General features: G+C 41.0%; 1 pseudogene; it reads left to right on the top strand.

Annotated features, from left to right (window-relative positions):
- The first annotated feature begins 5200 nt into the window (after positions 1-5200).
- On the top strand, positions 5201-6619 carry LOC136154184 (endogenous retrovirus group PABLB member 1 Env polyprotein-like; annotated as a pseudogene).
- The last annotated feature ends 2322 nt before the right edge of the window (positions 6620-8941 follow it).

The raw sequence follows: 8941 nt of genomic DNA on the forward strand, positions 1-8941 counted from the left end.
AGAAGGTTACTCTGATTGCACTCCGGGTGGCATCAGAGGCAAGCAAGGTTTTAATGGTGAGGAGCTGGACGTCAGTCAGGGATGCCATCAGGTCTGCCCCTGGTGCATCCCCACCTTGTCTCGGTGGTAGAACTGGAGGGACGAGTGTGATGCTTGCGTCGATAAGGGACAGACTAAGTCCAACTAGGCAGGAAAAGCTTTTCGTATAAAGCCTGTCCACACCACCATCTAGAGCAGGGAGGGACGCCTCCTGTAGAAAGATGGTGCTGGTCGCTTTTTTCTCTATTACAGATAGGAGCTAACAATTCCAGCCTCACTCCTTTCAACTGTATCCTGAAAAACTGGAATAGATTCGATCCTCAGGGCTTAAAGAAGACACACTTGGTCTTCCTATGTGATACTGCATGGCCGAGGTACCCACTGGAGGATGGCGAACTGGTGGCCAGTTGAAGGGTCTCTTAAGTATAAAATACTGTTTTACAATTAGATCGGTTCTGTAGAAAACAAGGGAAATGGGTGGAAGTAGCATATGTGTTGCCCTTTTTCTCTCTGCGAAATATGCCAGATTTATGTTCTAAGGGTATAGATTTGGGTGTGACACCTTCAACTCCCTCCTGTCCTCCTACTTTGCTAGATGAGATGGAGGACAGGAGACAAAGAGATAAAGAAAAGCTGGTTTCTCCAATCTATCCCTGGGATCATATGCACAGAGCAGGAAGAGAGACTGAGGAACAGCCACACAAGCTGTTACCTCTTCATGAAGCACCCACAGGGAGAAATAATCAGTCTATGAGAGTTAATAAGCCTTTTTCTTATCAAGAAATACAAAGAATCAAGGGGGATCTGGGAGACTATTTAGAGGACCCAGAAAAATATATTAGAGCTTTTAAAGGTGTTACTCTGCATTATGACCTTACTTGGAAGGATGTGATGTATATCTTGGGACAAACGCTGACTTTTGACTCAAAAAGTCGAGTTTTGGGAAAAGCGGTTGCTTATGGAGATGAATGACTTGGTAATGAATCAATAAGAAAGAGGGAGGATGAGATAACCGCTCTCCCCACTGAAAATCAGGCAGTCCTAGCTACAGAACCAGACTGGGACTACAACACAGCAAAAGGAAGATGGGATCAGAGTCATTTTGTCAGATGTATTCTTGAAGGACTCAGGCAGGTGCATTCTAAGCCTTTAAACTATGGCAAACTGGCAAACATAGAACAGGAGAAGGAAGCTCCTGGTAAATTCCTAGATAGACTGAGAGAAGTCCTTCGCAGATTCACTGAGATTGATCCTGAAAATGAAGAGGGAAAAGTGATCTTAAAGGATAGAGTTCTCACTCAGTTGGCTCCAGATATCTGCCGTAAGTGATTAAAATGGGTGTATGGACCAAATTAGTCTTTAGGTAATCTGTTACAACTGGCTCAGTCTATTATGGTAGGGAATATGAGGAAAAGAAAGGCAGAGAAAGACAAAGGAACAGGCAGAAGCCTTCACAATGGCTATGAAAACTGTTCTTAAACACCCTGAGAAAAATGCCCAGAGGGACCCAGGTGAAAAGGGATGGGCTTGCTACTACTGTGGAAAGGAGGGGCACCTTAAGCAGGATTTCCCTCTGGCATCTAAGCCGCCCTCAGCTCCATGTCTGGTCTGCAAAGGACCACACTGGAAGAGAGACTGCCCCCAGAGGCTAGCTTTCAGGGGTCAGAATCTCAAGACAATCAGGACTGAAGGTGCCCGGGGGTCCCCACACAAGCTCCCTCCTAATTACACCTGAGGAACCCTGGGTATTGATAACTGTGGGAGGCCAATCCGTCAATTTCCTTTTAGATACTGGGGTAACTTACCCCATGTTTACTGAAGCCCCTGGCCCACTTTCTCCCCTATCCGCTTCCATAATGGGACTGTTTGGATGAGTCAAAAGATATTATTTCAGTTATTCTTTATCTTGCAACTGGGATTCTGTGCTATTTTCACACGAGTTTCTGATCATGCCAGAATCACCCTCACTCCTTTTGGGGGAGGGATATACTGAGCAAGGTCCATGCCTCTGTTTTCATGAATATGGAGCCCTCCCTTTCTCTCCCTTTAGTTGAACAAAATGTAAATCCTAGAGTATGGACTGATGGAAAATCTGTGGGTTGAGCACAAAATGCTGTTCCTGTAGTTGTCAAGCTCAAAGACCCGCACTTATTTCCACATAAGAAGCAGTATCCACTGAAACCTGAGGTTAAGGAAGAGTTAAAACCCATCATCGAAAATTTAAAGGAGCAGGGACTATTAGTTCCCTGTAACAGTCCATGCAATACTCCTATTTTGGGTATAAAGAAATCAAATGGTAAATGGAGAATAGTTCAAGATTTACAAATAATAAATGAGGATGCAGTTCCTTTACACATCGTGGTGTCTAATCTTTATACTCTATTGTCTGAAATTCCTGAATGAGCCAAATATTGCTCAGTAATTGATTTGAAAGATGGTTTCTATTCAGTGCCTTTGGCAGAAGAAAGTCAATTTCTATTTGCCTTTGAAGACCCTACGCAGCCAGCTTCTCAGTTAACCTGGACAGTTTTGCCCCAGGGATTTCGTGACAGTCCTCACTTATTTGGGCAAAGTTTGTCATGGGATCTACAAAACTTTAATATATTTGAAGCGGTGGTGTTACAATATGTAGATGATATTTTGCTCTGTGCTGAGACAGAGGAAGCTTGTTCATGAGCCTCAGAAGACTTCTTAAACTTTCTGGCAGGCTGCGGTTACAAGGCATCAAGAGAGAAGGCTCAGCTTTGTCAAAAATCTGTTAGATACCTGGGCATAATCATATCAGAAGGGACTAAGGCCATAGGCCCTGAGAGAATTAAACCTATAGTAAACCATCCCCTACCTATGAATTTAAGACAATTGAGAGGATCTTTGGGAATCACAGGCTACTGTCACATTTGGATTCCAGGTTATGGGGAACTTGCCCGGCCTTTATGTAAACTTATAACTGAAACTCAGCAGGCCCAAACCGACAAACTGGCTTGGTCCTCAGATACTCAAAAGACTTTTAAGGATCTTCAGACTGCTCTCCTGCAAGCTCCCGCTCTGAGCTTGCCCACAGGGTCAGAATTTAATTTGCTTGTCACTGAAAGAAAAGGTATGTCCTTGGGAATTTTAACACAACCCCAATGGCCTCTCCAGCAACCTATTGCTTATCTAAGCAGAAAATTAGATGTAATTGCACGTGGGTGGCCCCACTGCCTAAGAGTAATTGGGGCAGCAGCTTTATTAGCACCTGAAACTTTAAAAATAATTACTGGGCAAAACCTTACTGTACTGCCTTCTCATGATGTGAGTGGAATTTTAAATTCTAAGGTTAATATTTGGATGACAGAAAGTAGACTTCTTAAATATAAGTCATTGTTATTAGAAGGACCAGTAACTAAGCTTAAAGTCTGTGGAAATTTAAATCCTGCCACTTTCCTTCCTGAGAAGGAAAATGAAACACCTGATCATGATTGTTCCCAATTTTTAACTTTAAACTATGCAGCTCGGGAGGATCTAATGGATACCCCATTAAACAATCCTGACATGGAAATATTTACAGATGGCAGTTCTTTTGTTCAAGATGGAAAGCATAAAGCAGGTTACTGTGTGGTGACTGCTGAACAGGTTTTAGAAGCAAAGTCTCTCCCCCAGGGAACCAGTGCTCAGTTAGCGGAGCTTGTGACTCTGACCCAAGCTCTAGAGTTAAGCAAAGGGCAGCAGGTAAATATCTACACTGATTCTAAGTATGCTTATTTGACTTTACATGGTCCTGCTGCAATATGGAAAGAAAGACAGTTTAAAACAGCAACAGGAGAACCTATTAAACATTTCAGAGAGATTGAGAGACTTTTAACTGCTATATATTGTCCTAAAGAAGTAGCTGTTATGCATTGCAAAGGGCACAGCAGGGATGGGAGTAAAATAGCTGAAGGAAATCAACTGGCCGACTGTCAAGCCAGAAAAGCGTCACTTTATGAAACCCCCTCACTACAGACGCCTTTGATCTGGACAGGTCCTGTGGAACAGGAAAAGCCACAATATACTGAGGAAGAATTAGAAAGATATGAGAAAAGAGGAACAAAGATTACTGATAAAGGATGGTTACAGTCCGAGGATGGACGATTAATAATTCCTGAAAATGCTCAGTGGAAAATTCTTAAGGGTTTACAACAGAGTTTTCATTTGGGTGCAGAGAGTACTTACCAGATGGCTTCTCATTTGTTTGAAGGTAAAAATGTAATGAAAACTTTAAAGAACCTTATCAAAAGCTGTGAGGTTGGTCAGAAAAATAACCCAAAGACTGAAAAGCTAGCAAAATCTGGATTACAACAGCATGGAAAATATCCTGGAGAGGACTGGGAAATTGATTTCACTCATATGCCAAAAGCTAATGGGTATTCTTGCTTACAAGCTTGGGTAGATACTTTTACTGGATGGACTGAGGCTTTCCCCTGTCATAGTGAACAAGCTAAAGAGGTTATAAAGATTTTAATCCATGAAATTATCCCCAGGTTTGGGCTGCCACGGAGCCTTCAGAATGACAATGGCTCTGCCTTTAAAGTTGCTGTAACTCAGGGGGTGTGTAAAGCTCTAGGAATAAAGTATCACTTACACTGTTCCTGGAGACCCCAATCCTCAGGGAAGTTTGAAAAAGCTAATGGCATTTTCAAAAGACATCTGTGCAAATTAACTCATGAGATGCAGGACAATTGGATTAAAGTCCTACCGATAGCTTTAATGAGGACTCGAACTTCCCTCAAAAAGGAGGGACTGTCCCCCTTTGGATGTATTTATGGAAGGCCTTTCTTATGCACAGACATTGTTATAGACACTGAAGACTTGGAATTAACTAGTTATGCAACTCAGCTCTCAGCTTTTCAACAGGCATTAACAGAACTACGAGACGACTCCTGACCCAGCCTCTGAGTCAAGCAAGCCTCTATCTGAGTCAGGAACTGAGGTCCTCATAAAAACATTAGGGTCTGGGGGCCCATCCCTCAAGCCCTTCTGGGAAGGCCCTTACCAGGTTATTCTTTCTTCTCCCACAGCTGTCAAGTGCCAGAAATTGATTCGTGGGTACATCACACTCGAGTTAAGAGGTGGCACCCTGACCAGAACTAAGTGATTTCATTTTTTGTCTTTACTTTCTATGCTCTGACTTTGTACTTTTCAGATGGGCCTGACAATCTATGTGAGCCTACTTCTGCTGACTCCAAAAATCCTGAGTCTGTCGTTTGATCCTCAAGATCCTAGGCTCACTACTTCGCAGCATTCCACAATCAGTCTAACTGCTGGGTGAGTGTTCCCCTCTTCATCAGTGGAAGGTTTCCCATGGTGGACATCTCAACTCCAAGGAAAGGACTTTCTCTAAGTCTGTGAATACCTTCAATAGCAATCGCATGTGATGCCTCTTCTTCATCTGATGAAATCTAACAACCCTAAAATGAACTGGTGCAACACTTTGTACTTTAACTATGGACATAACGTGACTTTTAATTTTGATTATACATTGTCTCGGTTTAATGACTATTTTGCTACACATAAGACAAATAGGTCTAGATATGATGGGTTTTTATCTGATGTTTATCAAATATGGGATGAGGTTATATGGCTAACTCCTGAAAAAGGACGTCTAATATCTACTGCCCCTATATGCTGGGAACAAACAGAGCCATCCCCAAAAGTTAGCCAACAACTTAAATATAGTGATTGCAAACACTTGGAATTTTTGCCTCAGGAAATATGCAATGTAATCATTCCTGTGTTTTCCAACCCCAATTCAGGTCCTCCCTTTGTCTGGCCAGGCACTGATTGGGACTGGATATCTCAGTTATGCTGGTTTGCTCCAAATGGGACTTGGTGGATACGTGACTCTTACCTATGGGCTTGGTTTCCCCCTGGTTGGATAGGGAGATGCACCCTAGGTCTAACCTTTACTCATGGCTTTATATCTTCAGAGCTTCCAGAAAAGCCTGCTAATTTATCCCACCTTAAAACTCGGTGGGCAAGGTCTGTATTTCACTGGTATGATTATTTGGCTGCAGTGTCTGTTCCCTCTTTGGGAACTACAGATGTTATGCTACAAGTGGATGCTTTGACTAATTTTACTCAAAAGGTATTACAAGATTCTCAAAAAGCTATTTCAGCTCTTCATGCTGAACAAGCACAAATTAGAAAGGTGGTTTTACAAAATAGATTAACTTTAGATATTCTGACAGCTGCACAAGGAGGAACTTGTGCCATTAATCATACCCAATGCTGTACTTATATACCTGATATGAGCACTAATGTTACTCATTTTACTAAACACATGACGAAGATGATTGGGGCTGTGGATACTCCTGAAGCCTCAATTACCTCACTTTGGGAGACGTTACCTAGTTCCCCATGGTGGAAAACTATTTTAATTACAATAATTCTTATTGTTCTATTTTTGCTGCTTGCTCCCTGCATCTGTAACTGTGTAATTGGATTTGTTTCTAGTTGCATGAAGGCTTTTAAGTTACAAATGGTTGTCCAAGCTCCTATGAATGCCACAGCCTCCTCCAACTATTATTACATAGGGCCCCTGGATCAGAGACCCTCAATATGAGGGTTAGGAGAATATGTTGCCTTAACAATTTAGGGAGCATGTCCCTACACAGCAGGAAGTAGTTATGGAACAAAAACAATGCCCCTTTTCCTTGGCAACATAATTCTCCTAGAAGAAAAGGGGGGACTGAGAGGGTCAATTCCTAGGCAGGTTGATAAGAAGTCTAGGGGTCACCAAGGAGAGAGGGGTCTGGAATTCTCAAGGAGAAAAAAAGGACAAACTTTTTTGTCCCTATACATTCCTTAGGATTATATAACAATAATGGATCCTGCTTCAGGACAGTCTTTGGAAAAAACCTTCTGGCTAATTCTGTTATCTCAAAATGTAAATTATGGGAGTAGGTCTGGTGAGGTCTTTACAACCTCTAGACATCCTTTTGATTCACTGTAATAACTAATTTGAGAGTATATAATTCCATTGCTAACAGTAGTAAGCAGGTACTCTTTCTACCCCCTTCTGATGTCTATGTCAGAAGCTTTCTCTATCTCCTTTATACTTTAATAAAACTTTATTACACAAAAGCTCTGAGCGATCCAGCCTTGTCTCTGGCCCTGGATTGAATTCTTCTCCTCCGGAGGCCAAGAACCCCGGCGTCTTTGCATGATTCAGCATGATCAACTTACAGTTTTATGTCACAATGTCTCCTTTACCTGAAGTAACTTTGTGGTACAAATAAAATGTCCTTTTTATTTTTAACCCCAGAACATAATGTGAAAAGTTTCCAATGGATGCATAATATGAAATCAAGTTGACCAGGATTAATTCTATCATTACTGCTAATATCAGTGAATGTGACAAAAATAAATTTATTTGAAGGAAGTAATATTAAATAAATTCATTCCTAAAAGATAATTCTACCAACATACTGACAGGTTCAGGCAATTAATTAACCAAATATTTACCCAAGAGCGACTAATCTTCTGAGTTAACAAGAGAAGAAGATCCCTGTTTTCATGGAGGTTCTAGTCTAGTGCCATGAGACAGACAAAGCACAAATAAGTAAAAAATAGATTCAAATAGTGACAAGCACTAGGTGGAAAGAGCTGTTCTTCGGTAAGATGGCCAGGGAAGACTTTTCTGAAGAAATATTTGAGCTGACACCTGAATGGCAAGTAGGAGGCAGTCATGCAAAATATGATTCTGGCAGAGGGAATGAAAAGTGTAAAGACCATGAGGTAGGAGAGGAAAGGTACATATTTATGAGGTCATGTAGGGTCTTGAAAGTCACAAAAAGAAGTTTAAACATTGACCTCAGTTCAATTTATATCAATACAGTAGAACCCCTGAAAGAGTCTAAATCTTGATTCAGACTTTTACAGGAGAATTTGCAATTTTCCTCATTCCTGTGTTGGAGGACACGTCGTTAGAAGTGAATCCTAAGTTCAAAAATCATTCATGTCAATGTATAACAAAACCACCTACAATATTATAAAGTAATTAGCCTCCAACTAATAAAAATAAATGGAAAAAAAAGTGGTCATAACTTTGTACCTTTATTACTACAAATTTATGGTTGGACACTACTGATGAAAAGGTAGGAAAACAGGTCAGTAGTATTGCTGCATTTTTGTGATGCTCTCAAGTAAAATGTGTTGCAATAAGAGAAAAGAGGGGATTTGATTTCAAAGAATTTAAAAGCCACATGATTTTATGGTTCAAGCCTGAAACACTTTGGGCCAGGGGGAGATAGTAAACCAATTATGACTTTCAATGCAAACCTAAAGGGTAAAAATTTTGCAGCTAATCCTTACTCTTTGGAACAAATGAGGTTTGGAGTTGGTGAAAGGAAATCTGGACAATCATTGGAGTTTTGCTGTTTTTATGGCACTTTCCTATGTTGTCACCCAAGTCTGCTCCCTACTTCCTATACTGCTTCAGGAGAAAAGTTGGAAAAAGTTAAAAATATTACCTTAGAAAAGGTCCAGAATTCCTGGTAAACAGAGGGATGATTTTTTTTTCAGTTGAAGATGGAGAAGCTCTATACAGTCAACAAAAACAAGACTGAGAGCTGACTGTGGCTCAGATCATGAACTCCTTACTGCAAAATTCAGACTTAAAATGAAGAAAGTAGGGAAAACCACTAGACCACTCAGGTATGACCTAAATCAAATCCCCTATAATTATACAATAGAAGTGACAAAGAGAGTGAAGGGATTAGATCTGGTAGACAGAATGCTACCAGATCTGGTAGACAGAAGAACTATGGACAGAGGTTTATGACACTGTACAGGAGGCAGTGATCAAAACCACCCCCAAGAAAAAGAAATGCAAAGAGGCAAAATGGCTGTATGAGGAGACCTTACAAATAGCTGAAAAGAGAAC

Source organism: Muntiacus reevesi, chromosome X (assembly GCF_963930625.1).
Source record: "Muntiacus reevesi chromosome X, mMunRee1.1, whole genome shotgun sequence".
NCBI classification, from domain to species: domain Eukaryota; kingdom Metazoa; phylum Chordata; class Mammalia; order Artiodactyla; family Cervidae; genus Muntiacus; species Muntiacus reevesi.